Source organism: Serinus canaria, chromosome 1, assembly GCF_022539315.1.
Source record: "Serinus canaria isolate serCan28SL12 chromosome 1, serCan2020, whole genome shotgun sequence".
In the NCBI taxonomy this organism is placed as follows: domain Eukaryota; kingdom Metazoa; phylum Chordata; class Aves; order Passeriformes; family Fringillidae; genus Serinus; species Serinus canaria.
The window spans coordinates 103,703,106-103,720,751 of NC_066313.1; the positions used below are offsets into that span (position 1 = coordinate 103,703,106).

Sequence of the window (17,646 nt, forward strand, 5' to 3'; positions counted from 1 at the left end):
AAAACACTAAACTACCTGTTCTCCTGTGCTGTCCATTTGAAACTAACTAATGAGCAGAAAAAAATCCATGGTAATGTACAAAAGCACTGACAAAAGTTTTAAAATATAATTTCGTCTAAGTGTTCTGAATTAAGCTGCAACATTTACTCAGCAATTACTGAAGTCCCATTTGCAAATCTCCAGATTACCCAGCAGCTAAAACTTGATTTTTACCAGGAAAGAACATCAAGTGACTTTTCAGGAGAATATCCAGCAAATAAATTAAAAGTTTTTAACACATTCAAATCAGCAGTGAGAAGAGGACATTTGATGTAATGCATGCTAGTAGAAATTTAACCTATTCGTATTTTTTTAGCAAATGTGAAGCAACAGAGAAATTGTAACAAATTAACCCTTTGTCTTATCTAGACATGTAATTTCTGATCCAGCATTAGCAGGATTACAGCGATTCCTTCAAGATAAACATAAGAATTCCAAGAAAAAAAAAGCAGGTACACTTTAATGCAATACTTTGCAACAGCCTAGTACCTGGCTTACTATTTCTGCAAGCTGATCTTCAAGAACATCCACATGAAAGCCAAGTTCTATATTTCTTTCATAACTTGCACAACATCTAGGCAAAAAAAAAAGGCAACAAAACCAAACCATCTTCTATTCATCAACTATTATTGATCCAATGCCCAGCACAGAAGAAGAAAACAAATCTGTAACTTTTTCAAGTGCTAAGAAAAAATGCCCCCATCTTGAGTCAAGCCAAAGTATACAAACTCCCCACTGAAGACACAGAATTACACTTGAGGATTTATACCAACGTGACAAATAACATACATAGAACAAGCAAAGCCTTTTGCCAGCCAATTTCTAATGCAGCTGTGACTGTAAACCAGGAAGAGTTGTTCAAACAGATGACCTGGGGGCAAATCACCTCAGAATATAACCAAGGAATAGAAAAATGCTTAAGCGTAAAGCTGCAAGATTAAAATACCAGCACTGCTGTGGTTCTTTTTACCAAATCTGGTAAGAAACAGTCAATACTGAATGCAGTTTATTAAATCATTCCAGTTTTTTTCCTGCCACAACACCCAAGACAAATACTGACAGTAACAGGATTTCTTTTTCTAAAAACTCTCCATTTGTCCCTAGATCAACCATGATTTCACATAAATTGATCCACTTTCCAAATTAATGTACACTTTAGCAGATATGCAATTTCATTTGAAAGAAAGTATTTCATTTTGAGCGTGGAACACGACTGAATCTGCTGAAAGGTGTTTTCCAGAAAGCACTCTAAATGATCCACCAGCAAGCCCACATGCAGGTAGGAAAACATCTGTACTTGAGCTGTGACAGCAAGGCTGCTCAACACTTACTTCCACAGCAGAATTGCCTCTCTCTCTCTTTGTGACTTTGCTATTTGCTTACAAAGCCCCCTGCTTTAAACAACTCTCTGAAAAGAGCAGTAATTTTCCTTACAAAAGAACCAGATTAGGACAAAAACCTGGTAATTCAATGCTTTTAAAACACCACTACTTTGAATTTAGGCCCTTAATAAAATAAAGCCCACCAGAAACTGAAGAACTAATGCTTCTTAAAAACACAAAAGTGTATATAACCTCAACAGAGATGGCATTTTTCATTTTTAATCTCTAGTGTTATGCTGGCTATTTTAAAACAATACTTGATAAGGGAGAAACATTCAACATAGTAATCAATGGGGTGTAAGAATATTGAAATATTATTTCCACAGTGCCATTAAGCTGAGACAGACATTGTGATCTATCTGGTATAATTAATCTTCAAAAAGAAGAAAAGAACAAGAAAAATGCCAAACAGTAAGAACTCACTGAACAACTTGAACTGTTATCAGCAATACTGTGGCATAGTCCCACCGCATTACATACTGAATTTTGTGACATGTATTTCAGCTTCTCAAGTCAATGAAAACACCCCAGTGATGTTTTTTCTGGAAGTTGTGCACGAGTCTCCTGGATACCAATACCACAGTGCCACTTCCTAAACACTGACTGATACAGCACAGAAGTTGCTGACCAACCAGCCTCCCCACACAGAAAAGGAGACACCCAGCATGGATATTCAGTACCACAGAACCACCTACACTATCACCACTTGCCTGGAGCTGGAGAGAGTGTTTTGTTTAAGTATTATGAGCACAGTTTGAAAGCCTTTCAAAGGACAACTTTGACACTTGAAGGTTTGGCAGACTACAAGAAACTATTCTAGCAGTGTTTTCAACCAACACCTTCAACATTTGCACACGTGATTCTAAACAAGTCTTTCAAAACTCATCTTTCCACTTACAGAGAGAGTTTCACATGTGAGAACTGGCATCATGCCATCACCACGCATGCAACTTCTGCAAAGCAGTTCTCAATCATCTCTCACAAAAACAAGACAGTCAATATTGCCTTTTGGACAGTATTTTAATCTATTATGCCCATACAGAAATAAGCCTAGAGAAAATTGGTACGATAGAGAAAACCAAGAGTTCCAACCTGAAAAAAAAAAGGCAATAATAAAAACTTGGCCAGAGATTTGAAAGTAAATCCGTACTATCAGTTTACTGCACTAGGTAGCACCAACATTTCTCTGTTCAGCTTTATTTTTCTGTTAAAGACAGGGACAGGAAAAGATACTGCAAACCACAAGTCACAGATATTTCTACCACGCATCTGGTAGTCAAAAGTAGCCCAAAAGGTGCTTATGGTAATGTTTTGGGCTCTGTATGAAGCCTCTCAGTTTCACACTGTTTTTCACCTGCCTATTAACCATACCACATAACAAAAATAACTTCCACTGCAAACACCTTCAGTTACACTTTCCTTGCACTTATGTGTGAGCACACAGGCACTGTACCTACTTCAGCTCACAGCAGAGGAACAGCAGCATCACAGATGCTCCCAGAGCAGAATGTGTCATAGCACAGTTGAGTTGGATGACTAAGCACACACTCAGACTTGATGTTACCCAAAATTTACTAGATTTGATCATTTACTCAATGACTCGATCACCACTAAAATACCTTTGGTGTCAAAAAAGTATATCAAAGGCTTTTGCTTGTGTTGGTGATTTTGTTGAAACACTGAAGCTATGAAAGTAGAGACTGAAAATCCTCCCAGTTGAAGACAAAATGCTTTGAAAAAGAATTCAAAAAAATATCTTAGGTTTCCTATTTATTATGAACTGCAGTACATACCCCTATAACTCCTGCCCTAACCAAGAATACTTCTCCAGGTCATACTTTGAGGATACTTATGCTGTTTACAATTGCATACAAAATGAATCATCACAGGCTTGGAACCAGGAGAAAGCCTCTACAGACCAGCACAACCAAAAACTTCATTTAAGCCCTACATAATTCTTGAGAGGGGACAGAGGAGAGCTTGCCAGATAACCCAAAGAATCACATCAATGCACTCTCCTGGATGACTTCCACTAGGATTACCTTTTACTCTGCAACTCAACAGAGAGACACCAGCACAGACATCACCAAAGCTGGCTGAGAGTCAGATGTGTTTTCACAATACCTACTCAACTTATCTAGTCTTCCTCAAGATGAAAAATCATGGAAAGAAAAAGGAGCCTCAATGAGATTCAGGAAACAAGAATGGACACAGATCTCACAACACCCTCATTACATTTACCTGCCATCATTATATGTAAAGGTTATGACACAAGATGAAAAACAAAAAACATAATAAAAGTATAATTTCATAATAAGAGTATAATTTCATAATAAGAATACATTATACTCATCTGGCTACCTGTGTTTAAAGCAAAAGATTCAAGATTAAAGGCAGGCTTAAAGGCTGATTTTATTATTCTTTACTAATGTGTGCAAAATTTGGTATGTTGGTAATTTTAAGGACAGAGGCTGTCTATATATACATTAATACAGGTTGTTAAGGCACTCTTCAGATTACTGCTGTCAACAGACACCATTCAGAAGGCAGGACAAAGTGCAAGCTTTAACAAATGTTGTGAAATACTTTATTTTTAAGAATCCTGTTCCTCTCTCTCTACAAAGAGGAAATGAATTTAACATTTCTTCTTTTTACATGAAATATGTTAACAGCAAATATACTTAAGGAGGGGCAGAAGAAAGTATTGCTTTTCTTGCAGAGCTAGAAAACAAAATTAAAGTTACCAGAACAGTGACTGGCCTCTGACCATGAAAGCTTTACCTGTAAGTTTTAAGAGCTCTGTTATACTAAGTCCTCTGGAAATCTTAGTGATCAGGTGCACCTGCTAAAGAACATAAGCCCATAAAGAAATACTACTCAATTTTGTCACAGTAAACACCAGCACTAAAAATAACAAACACATACTGACACATCAGCTGGATAGGTTGACCTGACCACTCTCAAGATTTATTTAGAATTGAAGAATAGTGTCTTCAAACCTGTTAGCACTGAGATCTTCCATAACAGTTTTATGCATGTTTACCTGAACACAGTGTCTTACTTTAAGTTTTTCCATTACTTTCCAAGTGTGGCATACCTAAGCCATTCCATTTTTTTGAACACAGGGAATCTTCACCAAAATCTGAAGTACAGATATTCCCAAACCATCTAAGCAATTGTCTTTCCTCTCCTTATTTTCTCCTTGCCAAAGCCAGGGAAACAACGGCCAATATCATGTTACAAGTTATGTTTGAACAAGGGGAAAAGCACAGCGACTGCACAGTCCTACACTAACACTGAACAGTATAAAGAAGAGCTGCATCCATCCATCATATCCACTTACATTTAAAACCCAAGTAAAAGGAAACTCGAGTTAATTTTTTTCAGAGCCAATACAAGCAGTCGATAAGATCTCAAACCCGACTGAAGCCAAGACTCTGGACAGAGCACAGCCAAGGAAGGCCTTGCTACCTTTGGGGGCCTTCTAGTTCTAGAGCCAAGGCAGCAGCAGCATCGCGCTGCAGTCACGTCCAAGGGGCTGTGGCAGCGTTTACCTGTGATTCCATTTGCTTTTTATTAATTAATTTATTTCTACGCAGCAAGAGCAGCATCAGTGGCCCAGCAGACAGCACAGCCCCTGCTCAGGGGACACCCGCAGGGGATCCCCGGGCACTCCGTCCGCCTCGCTCCGCAAAGGGCTCCAAAAACAAAGACCAAAGTTTTCCCTGCTTGGTGCGTGGGAGTGCGGCAGCAAAACAGGAGCCAGGATCAACACGAGCCGCCTCCCGTCACCACACCCGGGCCCACGCAGGGCAGGACAGCCCCTGCTCCCCGGGGTAGCCCGTCTGTTCCCCCGGGAAGGCTGCAGCCCGCTCCCACACGGGGAGGGGGAGACACCCACAGCCCGCCGGGATGGGCGAGCGGGGGTGCCACCCGAGCTTCCCTCACTGACCCCCAGCAGCGGGGCGGCCCTGCCCGCCCCCAATTCACCCCCCACACCCGTGCCTCACCACCGCCCCCCCTCACCGTGCTGCGCTGGGGGCTCGGCTCCGGCTGCGGCTCCGGCGGCTGCATTCCCGCCCCCCGGCTCTGCCCCGGGCCCCGCTGCGGGGGCCCCCCCGCTCCTCCTGAGGAAGGGGAGAGGGAGAGGCGCGTGGCCCGGCGGGCGGGCGCGGGGAGCGGCGGCTGGAGCAGGGAGCGGGGTCCCCGGGACAGCGCGGCCGGGAAGCGCTTCCGGGCTCAGTGCGGGGCGCTGGGGCCGCCGGGCGGGGCGGGGCCCCGGCTGCGCCCAACGGCATCCGACATGGCGCGGCCCGCGCGCGCCGGACCGCACGGCTCTCGCGAGACTTGGCGGAGGCAGCGGCGGCCGGGTTTGGGGGGAGCGGGGGCGCGAAGGCGCGCGGCAACGAGAGGGAGAAGGCGGAGCAAGGGCGGGGCCGGGGCGGGGCCGGCCCGGGAGAGGCGGGGCCGTGCCCGAGGGGTGGGGCCAGGCCGGTGTGAGGGGGCTCCGCGCTGGGGCTCACTCCCGTCCCTCCTCCGGCCCGGCGCTTGGCCGATTCTCAGCGCCTTTAAACGAAGCTTCCCCGTAGCCAGGGCAAGACACAGTGCTGCGTGCTAGAGGTGACTGGGCACCCTCGCCCCCGGCTTCCCCCTCTAGAGAAGCCTGAGCGTGGTTGGGCAGTGACGGGAACTGAGGTGTTACTGTCTGAGTATTGACAGCAGCGATAAAGGTGTGTGCGCACAGTGGTTGCGGCACAGTTCACAGGATCACAGAATGGGTCAGGTTGGACCACAGTGGGTCATCGGGCCCGGCCTCTCTGCTCAGGCAGGGCCATCCCAGAGCACATGGCTCGGGGCTGTGTCCAGACGGTGCTGGAATGTCTCCAGTGAAGGGGACTCCATGCTCTCCCTGGACGATCTGTTCCAGTGCCTGTTCTTACATGGCACAGGATAGCTATGAGCAGAAAAACGCTGGTGTGCTGTGCTCCTACCCAAATGTCTCATGATCCTGTGCCAGTCCAAGTAATATTTTTGGTCGTTCTGCTTGCAGCATGGACTTGAGGCTGTTTATGATTAATATGGATTGATCCAATGTGAACTTTTAATTGACATCTCTGGAGGCTGAAGTCTTCCTGTTGAGGCAGAGCCTTGTAGATGGTTTAGTGGGTGTGCACTGATTTTTCATCCACACACTGGGCCTTGAGATTACGTTTGGTTTGTACACCAGCATAAACTGGTTTATGCATCTTTTCACAAATCATAAAGACTATTATTTGTATTCTTCAGTGTTTGTGTGTGTTTGCATTTTCTTTCTTTGTTTAAACAGCATCTGTCTTGCGTAGATTTTTTTGTCTTTTTTACTTTTTTGTCTTTTTTGCAGTTTCAGAGCCACAGAAACGCCATTGCACCGATACCGATGAGAGCAGATGCAGAGCCCTGTAAGCACCTTCTGTCTCTCTCTGGTACAGGACTGGAAGTGCAGGGGAGACGTGTGTCTTGTATTGCCATTACTGACTCTCCACGTCATCTTCCGTGTGCAGAGGCCTCAGCTCCTGTGTCAGAGGTTGTGTGAAGTTAATTAAGGAATTCCTGTATTCTGATCCCCACATCGGAAACACGCCAAGCCTGACTAACATTTCTGGAGAAGCAAAACTGGAAGTAAACAGGATCTCGGTGCAACAATACTTTTATCTAAAAGAGTTTGATTCTTATCCTCTGACTGGAACTATTATCAAGATGCTGAAGTGCATTTTCCTCAGCAAAAATCCATAATTTCCAAATACGAGTGTGTGCTGTTAATGCCAATGAATAGTTCCCGTAGCTATATGTAGTCTCACTTAAAATGTAAGAAACAGCCCTTGGTACAACTGTTGATTTTGTGCACATGACAGTCTCTGTGGCCTGACTTACATGTGCTGGCCCTGGCTTCTCCAGCATTTTTTTGTGTTTTAATTCATCCTGTCATTGTTGGTTTCAGATTTTCAAATCAACATCTGAGTCACTTTGTCAGTACTCCTCTGTAAAGTCCTTGCACTACAGCTCCAGTGAGTCCTGGCAAACCACTGTAGCTTCATACAAGTGGGCTCCAAGGCTCCTTTTCACTTCAGAAGCAACCAGTGCTTTGTTTTTGTTTGGAAATGATGCTTTTCCTCTGCAATTCTCTGTAATGGACTAACAGAGGACTGTAATCCAGCAATTGCCTGACTTTTATCCCACTTTCAAAGCAGGAGTGTTCCAACAGAAATTGCAGACACTCAGAATTTTTCATCTACCCTTAGCTAGTTGTATGCTTGAGAGCAGGATTGTGAGACTGGGAAATTAATCGGTCTTGAAACTTCACAATTAATCATAGCGCAGCCGGGGCTGTGCTCAAGAGTTTAAGAAAAAAATCCTTACGGGTATTAGGTGCCTGATTACCCCAGAAATCAAAGGTTGTATATGTTCTAACTTTGCTGAGCACATCTCTGTTAATTTTATTGCTGATCCAGCTTTTCTGTCTCTTAGCCATATGACAACTACAAAAATTGATTATACGGAAAAGTAATGTTAGGAAAGCGCTTAATGCATTTTTAGCTGCTTCTAATGGGATTTAGCAGCTGGAAACAAGGAGAGCTGGCACTGAGTAATCAGGGCTGTTCTTAGACAGCTGTGTGGGAACCAGAGTATCAGGACTCTGAAATAAATCACCATTTTTTTCCTGTATTTTAAAATATGCAATACATGCAAGGAAGAATTTGAAAGCTAGCTCTCAAAACTTGCAGCTCAGATAGTTAACTCAAACTCAAATGGAATTCATTGTTAAATCCAGTTCTGTAATAACTTCTAGATGAAAATGCCCTGGGGTTCTGTGTGAATTTTTTTTTAAATTCAATGCTTATGGCAGTTGCTACTGCCCATTTTTGAAAGGCTTCAGGTCTGGATTTAAATTCCATGCTACATTAATTTTTAAGCAGAACAAAAATGTAGTTATTTCTGCTCCCCTTTTCTCTTTATGAGCCACAATCCAAGAGACCCATTTTCCTATTTTGGAAGAAAGCAATTTTATGCATGTTTGTGCCTAGGAATTGCAGTCAGAAAAACATCTTGTTAAAATGGCCCTTCCATAGGTTTTCTGTCTGAATAGTTCCTATACTCACTTAGCTCCATTTACAAATCAAAAGCATAATTTTCAACATAAACACTGTAAACTGAGTCTTGAATCCCCGTTACACCATGGTCGGTGTTTTGTCTCTGAAATGCACCAGATAAGTTTATTTGGTGATGCCTAAAGGGGAAAACAGCCCCACTATGTGGGAATGGAGTGCATCCCTTTGTCAGAGTCTTAGTAAAAAAATATATTTTTTGGTCCTAAAGTACTTTAGGTATGTAACACTATCATGAGAAAAAAAAAACCCACCCAGGAATGTGTGCCTAAAGTAAGAAGGTACCATTTTTTTCATACTGTTTTCCTTATGGAAGGAAATTACCTTGGGATAAAATCTAAGCAGTCATATATAGGTCTGTGGTAGTACTTTGGGTTAGTGTCAGGTCCTGCTGACCCCTGTGGTAGTCTGTATTCAAAAAATTGCCGAATTTAGGACCTAAGCAGGATTATTTAGGTAGAAGCCTATGGAACTGGAGCTCACAGTCAAGCATATCCTTTCTCTGATAATTTTAATTCTGCTTGCTTATTCTTTAAAAAGTCCTGTGCCATTGGTTTGTAAGTGTGCCTCAATTCTCTGTGTTTCATTACATTTAAAGAATGTATCTTTGGCCTTTCCTCAGCTTTGGGTGAATTATATGCCCTAAAAACAATTTCTAGAGCACAATTCATGTACTGGATTCCAAATTTAATCAAAACATTTTGGAATTACACATAATCCTTTGTACTTTTCCTTCTGCTAAAGCTGTTTGCAAAGCTATTGTAAAGCTGTTTTGACCCTGCTAGATACCCTGGTTATTTTTTCATTTCAAATTGGTCAGCCATGTCACTGAGGCAGCAGTAGAAAATGTTTGTTTTAACAGGGTTCATGGATCAAGAAGTTGAGCTCAAAGAAGATATCTTGGAATTTACTAGTAAACATTGCTATAGTGAAACTGAGAAGTCAAAATAAACCTCTGAGAAAATGGAAAATATTCCAAAGAGCAGTCAAAAATGTTATTGCTTTATCTTTAGGTGGAATCTTTTGCTGCCTTATGGAGATCTAAACAACTACATATTGTTAGACCCTAAGAAAGGTCACCTGACACAGTTTGGGGAACCTGTTGGTGTATGTGTAAGTGTGCATGTGTGTCCAGGAAAGGATAAAGCATTATCCCCCACTATTCCCTCTTCCCTTACTCTCCACTTCAGACATAAAACACTGTGGTCACATCTCTTTTTGTACCAGAACATTTTCAAGGGATGCTTTTTTACTCTGAAGCTCTCTGAGTGACTCCAACAGGCAGGGACAGAACTCTGCTGCTCTTTGGTAATGGTCTTCTGGCCTGGAGAACCAGGCAGACACTGGGAAGAGCCATTGAGCTGCTGCCCAGGGTGCCAGCCCCACCTCTCCGTTTGGCTTCCAGTCATCACTTTTATTTTGCAATTTCTGTAATTAAGTTTGCTGCTTTACAGATTAGTCTGTGACTTGGAAGAACTAGACTTTTTGAAGAATAGGTTCTTCAAAAGCTTGGTTAATATCTTAGGAAAATTTGAAGTGTTCCTTTGCAAAATCTCCTTAACAACTGCAGTCCTGGCATAGTTGTTGTCACTAGAGCTGTTAAGTTGGTGCTGAAAGACTGATGAATTAAATCTGTCATATAAGGGATTGGGACATAAGTGCCTTTCAGTGTTTGAATGGGATATGTAGTGTGAGGAAAGTGAAAAGACATCCTTGTGTGTATGCCTTTTATGAGCATGCATTTTTGTTGCTAGGGTTCAAAGGCTTTAGTGATAATTCAAACAGAATTTGTGATTTTTTTTTTTTTCCTGAAGTGATGTGAAGGCTGTGTTTCTCTTTTGGACTATATATATAAATATAATTGAATCCCTTGGGGGTGTTTTTCATCTCTGTTGTGAAAAACGCCAATCACTTGTTTTTAAAATTTTAAAACTTTAATAGTAATAAAATGGTTATAAAATAGTAATATAATTAGAGTAATAAAAATTTAGACAATTTGGATTAGGGCAATATGAGACAATAAAAACAAAGAGTTACAGACAGTCTGGGTACCTCTTTCTGGGCAAAATAAGCCCGAAAAAGGACCCACGTTAACAGAGGATTAACCCTTAACAACAACAGCCTGTTGCATATTCATACACCTCCTACCTGATGCATAAATTCCATTCAAACACAGGATTCTGTCTGGTCAGTGTCAGCTTCTCTCTCTGAATCCTGACGGCATCTTCATGGCTGAGCAAGGTGGGAAGAAGTTAATTTCTTCTGATAAGAGAGCAATAAATTCTCTTTCTCTGAAAGATTTAGATGTCCTGTGGCTTCTATCCCAGTGCAAGTCCTTTCTTTAAAAAAAGTACCTTACATAGCATAGTTTCTATTTTAACATAATGTTATAACCTAAAACTATATTTAACACACTACTTAAGAAAATTAATACAGCATAACTTTCTAACATAACACATATAATATTAATTTTAATATTTGCAAAAAGCCAATCATAAAATAGCCATTTTTCTCAGCTGTTAATTTTGGTGCTGTGGTCAGATGTAGTTTCTGAATACCTAGAGTTCTCCTGTGGTAGCAGAAATTTAAATGAATTACATCATTTACTCCTTCTGTGCCAGTGCTATTGTGTGGGACCAGTGTATTCTATAAAATGAGCTTCCGGTTTTATCTTAGGTGTGGCTGTCCTTCCGCAGTGCACACAATGCCCCTGCTTTGAGTCCACAGTGCCATTTATGTCTTACATAGATGCACCTAGACTGGGGAGTCTGATTTGTAAAATTGCTTTGAAGGATTTTTAAATTCTTCAGAATAAAAGAAACACATTTGCAAATTACCATAATAGAAGACTCTGTGTGTTCCTTAACTTAGGATGATTTGGTGGTTTGCAGTTCCCTCAGGATGACAGTAACATTTTTGCCTCAGTTCTTGTAATCAGATCTAATAGTATCAGGGTGTTTTTTCCAGTTCCCAGATTTTTCACTGAAGTATGACATTTGAAAAGGAGATAGTGCTTTTGAGTTGTACTGACTGCTTGTCCAAACTCATCATCACATCCTGTCAGTGGCCCAGCCAATGCTCAGTGCTGGCTGAAGAGGAACAGGGACAGATCCAGACCACCACATCACATCACAGATATGGTTGCTAGTGAAAGCAGTCAGAATGATCGGGGCAGAAAAACCCAGTCTGTAGAAACAAAATACTCATCCTTAAGGAAGTGCAAGAGAATTCTGATAGAAAGCATTACTGCCTAAGGATCAAGTGCTCCTTACACTCTTTCTTGCTTTCCTACTCATTTGTTGGGTAAGAGAGATACAAGGGGTGTTACAGCCCTGTGAGTTGTTCCAGAAGGAAGGAACAGTGTGTTTTGGCTGTGAAGTGAATACTTCCTTTTATTCTCTGTTGTTATATTCCTGGAAAGATGCACAAGTGTAATAGAAAATGATTTTCAAACCACACTCTGTGATACCACACAAAGGTACAACCCTGCAGTGGGATATGAGTGAAAACCAACCACTTACATGAGGTTTGGGCAAGGTTCCTGTTTATTATATAAAATGCAACAGATTTCATTCTGTGATTGTTTTGATTGTATTTTATAGCCTGCTATGGAAAGTTCACTTTAGCCATGCTGAAATATTTTGGGCCAGCAGTAAGAGCCTAAGTTGTGTGGGAAAGACTTTCAGCATCAGTCTATTGAGTCAGCACATACAGTATCTTTACTTAGTAAATGATGGGGCATAACCACACCAAGTTTAATCCAGCCAGCATGTAGTTTGACAATCATACAAATATAGCACTGTTGGTTCTAGTGAGGGCTCACAAACTTCATATGTATATATTATAAATCCATACATGTGGGGTTTTCTGCAGGTTTGTAGAGTCAGTGATGAAGTGTGTGCTGCTGAGTCTATAATTACTCCTGTTTCTAGCTACATGAAAGTTAATGTGAGTGTGCCCACTACACCAGAACCAGCTCTTGTGGCAGGGGCATCTGCAGAGAGGCTGCAGTGGTGTCATAGTACAGACTGGGTTAGTAGCCAGAGATTAATGTAATTTATGGCCTACATGTGTTCCTAAATAGTAATGGAGAATTTTGTCTCAAATCACTGGGCAAAGCATATAATTTCTTGGAAAGGAAGTTTTAAGGTAGAGCCCTATAATTAAATATTTAAAAGTGTCTTGCTGTTGATTTGCAGTTTATGACTGTTTTGCAAGTTTATCTTGCAATAGTTCAGAACAGCCTACAATAGTTCTATAACTCAGCAGCACCAATTTTGGAGGAAGACTGGGGTTGAAGAACACTGGTACTTCAGGGAGAGATGAGGCCAAGAAGTTTTTTAAAACTCAACTCACGCTGCAACACTTTATTGAAACAGTTCCCCTCAATTCTTGAGACACTTAACACTTAATTCTGAAGGCATCTGAGATTCCTGTTCCAAACTCTCGTCCCAAGACAATAATCAGTGAAGTACTGGACTCCCATATGTGAGTATTTTACAGGTATAAGGATAATGTAAGGCCAGGGCAGAGCACTGGACTGTTGGTGGTGGTGAACAAGGACTGTGCACAACATGACCTCAGTGATTTTGCAGCTGGGACACCATGGACTGGTGTGTGCAGCAAGGAGAGTTTGCAGAGTCACTCTCAGACATTTCTCACGGGAGTGCTGGGGACAAACAGCTTCTGTTTCCCAAGTGACACCAGGTTGTATGTGGGGTTTTTGCTGTTAGTTAACTTGCTTGCTGGGAACACTAATTTATAAGCAAGGGACTTCTCTTGTCTCCAGACAGCTGAAAAACACTGGCCCTTCTTTGTGTGTGGTGCTGGAGTCAATAGTAGTAGGTGCTTCCAAGACTTCTGGTGTGGTGAACCATAACTGAAGTGGAATGGGAAGTCAGCTGATGAAAAGAAATTACTCTTACATCTGTCTTTTTGCTGAGGTCCTTTTGCTAGCTGCTATGGATTCCTTGGTAGTAACTTTGAATCCATTAAGTATTAAGCCACACAGTATTAATACTGTGATTGTCTTTTGATCCACAGACCATCGACTTTTTCCAGTTACACAACCTAATATAAAGCTTATGAAAACAGAAAACAAATCCTGCTGTCATCAGGTGAAATTAGACTGATATTTCCTTTTTAGGAAATTCCAAATGGTCTGCAGAAAGGTTTTCCCTGAGACACTAATAATAAAGATTCAACACCTTCTGCTCTCTTTGAAAATACACACTCCTGAAATTCATTCCACCATTTTTCTCCTTAATGAATAGAAGTAAATTTTATGAAGACAAGGAAGAATTTCCTGCTGCTGGTTTTCTATGGAATACCTAAGTTTTATAAAATTGGGCAACTATTCTAACATGCATAGCTTAAGATACATTTGTTCTGTACTAATCAAGACTTTCATAGTCCAGCCTTCTGTATTTTTTTCTACACAGGTTGTCAGAGCATGAAAACGAGTTCTGATTAACCTTCTGTCAGGTACTGCAAGAATAAGAACAAGCAAAAAAAGGACAGAAAATTCCAGCAATTCTCCTGAGTTACATGACCAGACAAAATCTGGATGGGTGGGTTTTCTTCAAGCCAGTATTTTGAAAAGACAGGCAAAGTTCACAGGGGGCAGAGGAAAAAAAGGCAACCAGAAAAAAAAAAGAAAAATATGAATGCTGACTTTCAGAGAGGAATCCCTCAGGGAACTACCACCTTTTAAATGAGCCTTTAACTGGACATACAGCTTTCCACCACAGAAGCTGAACATCTTTTCCAAGCAATGCATTTTCCATTGTGTCAAATCTGTGCCAACACAATAGTAAACACAGTGAATGCAATTTAAAAAGAATAAAAGTCTTCATTATTACCATGAAATTAATGGAGAAGAGGAAATAAATACTTCATATTTCAGTCAAATAATATCAGGGAACAAAGTGAAGCAGTAAATGAATCAGGGTAAGTATATCACTTTTCACTAATTAAAAAAAATCATATTTTTCAACATCTGTGAGAATTGTTTTCTTAACAAACACTTCCAATTATATGTGAAACAAGACAGCTGCTCATTTCCAGACAGATAACTATGTATTTTTAATTTATGTTGTCACACAATCCTTTATTGCAGTGAAACACAAAGCATGTTCTTGATTTTTTTCACATCAGACAGCAGCTGACAGCAACTACTATTGTAGGTTTAAAAACTTACTCTTTTGCCTGTCTTGCCCCCAAGGAAATGTTTTGTTTCAGAATCTGCATATGCCTTTGAACATGTACCTTCAGCAATATAAGAGCTGAAATAGTGTTATTCATCCTTGGATTCAAGGATTCCACTCCAAAACTGTTACCCAAAGTTACCAGGCTGCATTGCATGTGGCTTCAAGTGAAAACATTCAGTTTTCCACTAATTGCAAAATACAGCGAAGTTTAAAGAAACAGCTGCTTTTAAAAATGGCTTTTCAAATCCCACTCACACAGGGTCTGCTACTTGTTAGCATTCAAGTCAAGGCGAAATTATCTGTGCTTCCTCTGGCACAGAAGCTAATCCTGGTGCATCGTTTGCATGGGAAGGCAGCCAGGCCCAGGCTCAGACAAAACTGTGCGCGTATCCCCGGAGCGAGCGCTTGCAGGACGCCTGGCCCTGCGCCTTCCTCAGCAACACCATCAATCTTCGGCAAGCCATCAGCATAGGGGAGGCTGAGGCTGGCCTTTACTGCTTCTATTTCCTATCTCATTGCAGTCTTTCAGCCAGAAGATGTGTCTGCCAAGGTGCACATAGAGGGAGCTGGTGTAGTTCCAGGAGTGAGTTTGTGCTATTGAATTCTGTCAGCACTGCAGCTTCACTCACGTAAAAATGTTACCAAAGACAATAACCTTGCAAGGGCTTGTAAAAGCTGTGTGATTTGCTGTTTGGTTTGGTTTTGTGTAAAGATGAGGCAGGTTTTAGGACAATTTTCAAATGGGACCAGAAATAATTATTTTTTAAGTAACTGTAGAAAAATTACATTGTGTACAGAAATTAACTCTTAAACCCATCACAGCTGGTTTTATTTTTAGATTTTTTTAAGGAGCACATTTAAACCTAATACAGCTAGAGATTTTGCACTGATTTGATGTGCACAGACTCAGACCCTTAATATCTGAGAAGAGAATCAAGAGAAAGATATACTCAGTTGAAAGAGAATAAAGCATGCAAAATCTTTCTTCCTAAAGATAATTTTTTTTCTGGCTTTCTTCTCTGTGAGTTATGAACATGAGCAGCTTTTCCTTGCTGCGTCAGTTTTGGTTGTTAATGACAGGAGCCACAGACATCAGAGAAACTTGTACTGTCAATTTGTATTTCCATTTCAGCCCTCTCAGTTGTCATTGTAAGTTGAGAGTCTTATCTAGATTTTACTATGGCATGCTAATACCCCTGTGAAACCAAGTGAAGAGGGAAGAGCAGGTCAAGGTGTCTATGGAGGTAGAATAGAAAAATTCCATAGCCATTTAACACTGGCAAAAAAGAATACAAGGATGGTTTTTCCTTAAATAGGGTGAAAAGTACCTGCATCAGTTCCACCATAGCATTTGTAATACATGTCACCAAATCCTGAAATTGGCTTAGAAATTGTGAGGAAATTTAATTTTTTTCTTGCTTGTGATTTTGCCTGTACAGTTAAATTTGTTATTTAGACATTTGATTTCCAAAACACTTTTTTTTTTTTGTTCTCCAAGTGTTCATTTAAAGCAGACAGTTCAGCGATTGCTTCCTAAACAATACAACAATTGCTTCCTAAACAATAAACAGCAGAAATGTACTTCCTAACAGATCTCCTATTGATCCTTCTTAAAGTATTTTAAGTAGATAATTAACACAGGGTCATTAAAAGTATCTTCAGTCTCTAATTGTACAGGCTATAATTTTTCATAGTAATGTGATTCATTTATCTGAAGTTGTTCAACACATATCTTTGGAACAATTTAATTTGCATGCCTGATTGGTACCGCCTTCCCTCAGTTTCCTTCATTTTGTGAGATGCTCAATTAATCACAAGTCTGAACAGACAGATTCAGGCAGACTCATGGTTTGGAGTACCCCTTGCTCACTGAAATCCTTTATAGGGCTTAGAAAGCACAGTACCCTTAGGGCTAAACCTTCAGTGCAGCAACACAGCCCTAAATTTATAGAGAGCACACCAAAAGGGAGCAATTCCATTACTCTCCAGCAAAAGGAGGCAAGCATCTGTGAAGATGGAGGGATCTGTTAGCCATGTGTATCTTTCCCCACTGCTTTACAGAAGGCTCAGGATATTGACATCCCTGTTCTCCCCATCATGGGCTTCTGTGTGTTCTCTGGAAAAACTCAGCCTCTCACTGCACCTGGGAAGCCGTGGTAATTTTATGGCCACGGTGCTGCAGGAGTCTGAAACTGTGCGGGTTTGGCTCAGCAGAATTGACTTCTGAGTAACAGCTGTATTCTGTGTTACATGAAAAGATGCAGTTTGATAATTTTCATTTGATAAAATGTTTAGTGGGTAAACTAAACATTTAGAGATTAGCACCCTTTTTCTGATAAAATTGCTAGGTGAATGCAGATGAGAAGTATTTCATTTGCTAACCTATCTACATTGTTGCTGTCTAAATGTTTTAACAGAAATACTCTTAATAAGAACATATTTCCTAAGTGACTGTCAGTTTGGTAACAATTCTAATTCAAATCATATAAAACAATGGACCATGTTCTGTATTTAGCCTGGCACGAGGCTCCAGCAGAGAATAAGGTGGACAGAGGTATTTTCATGTTGGCAATGTGCTGTCTGAATTCTGGGCTGGATTTGGTCTCCTTGCTCTAGGCCATAAAGCTCAAGGGTCTAAAGTCATAACTGTATCAAATTCAGAACACATGTAAGAAAAATAAAACTTAGCAGAGCTTGGCACTAATGTATGATGCTTTTGTCATGGGGTCAAAAGTCACTTTTGATTATAGTTTTGATAACTGCGTTGTGATGAACTGTGTTGCCCAAAGAGAAGTCCATTTGTGTATGGGAAAACAAATTGTTCCAGTCATGACTCTTCAGAAACATATTCTGTGCCAGCTCCTGCATTCCCCA

At 41.0% G+C, this 17,646-nt stretch overlaps 1 protein-coding gene across 5 annotated transcripts in view; it reads right to left on the reverse strand.

Annotated features, from left to right (window-relative positions):
• The window catches only part of TAB3 (TGF-beta activated kinase 1 (MAP3K7) binding protein 3), a 41,796-nt gene extending 36,129 nt beyond the window's left edge, over positions 1-5,667 (reverse strand). For 2 of the 5 annotated variants that reach the window (XM_050971967.1, XM_030234415.2), the window contains exon 1: positions 5,448-5,663. The gene's annotated coding sequence lies outside the window, so the exon portion shown is untranslated. Of the gene's footprint in view, positions 1-5,447 lie in introns of all 5 variants that reach the window. The other 3 variants (XR_003945539.2, XM_030234416.2, XM_030234417.2) reach the window with 3 other exon arrangements.
• Between the last annotated feature and the right edge of the window lie 11,979 nt (positions 5,668-17,646).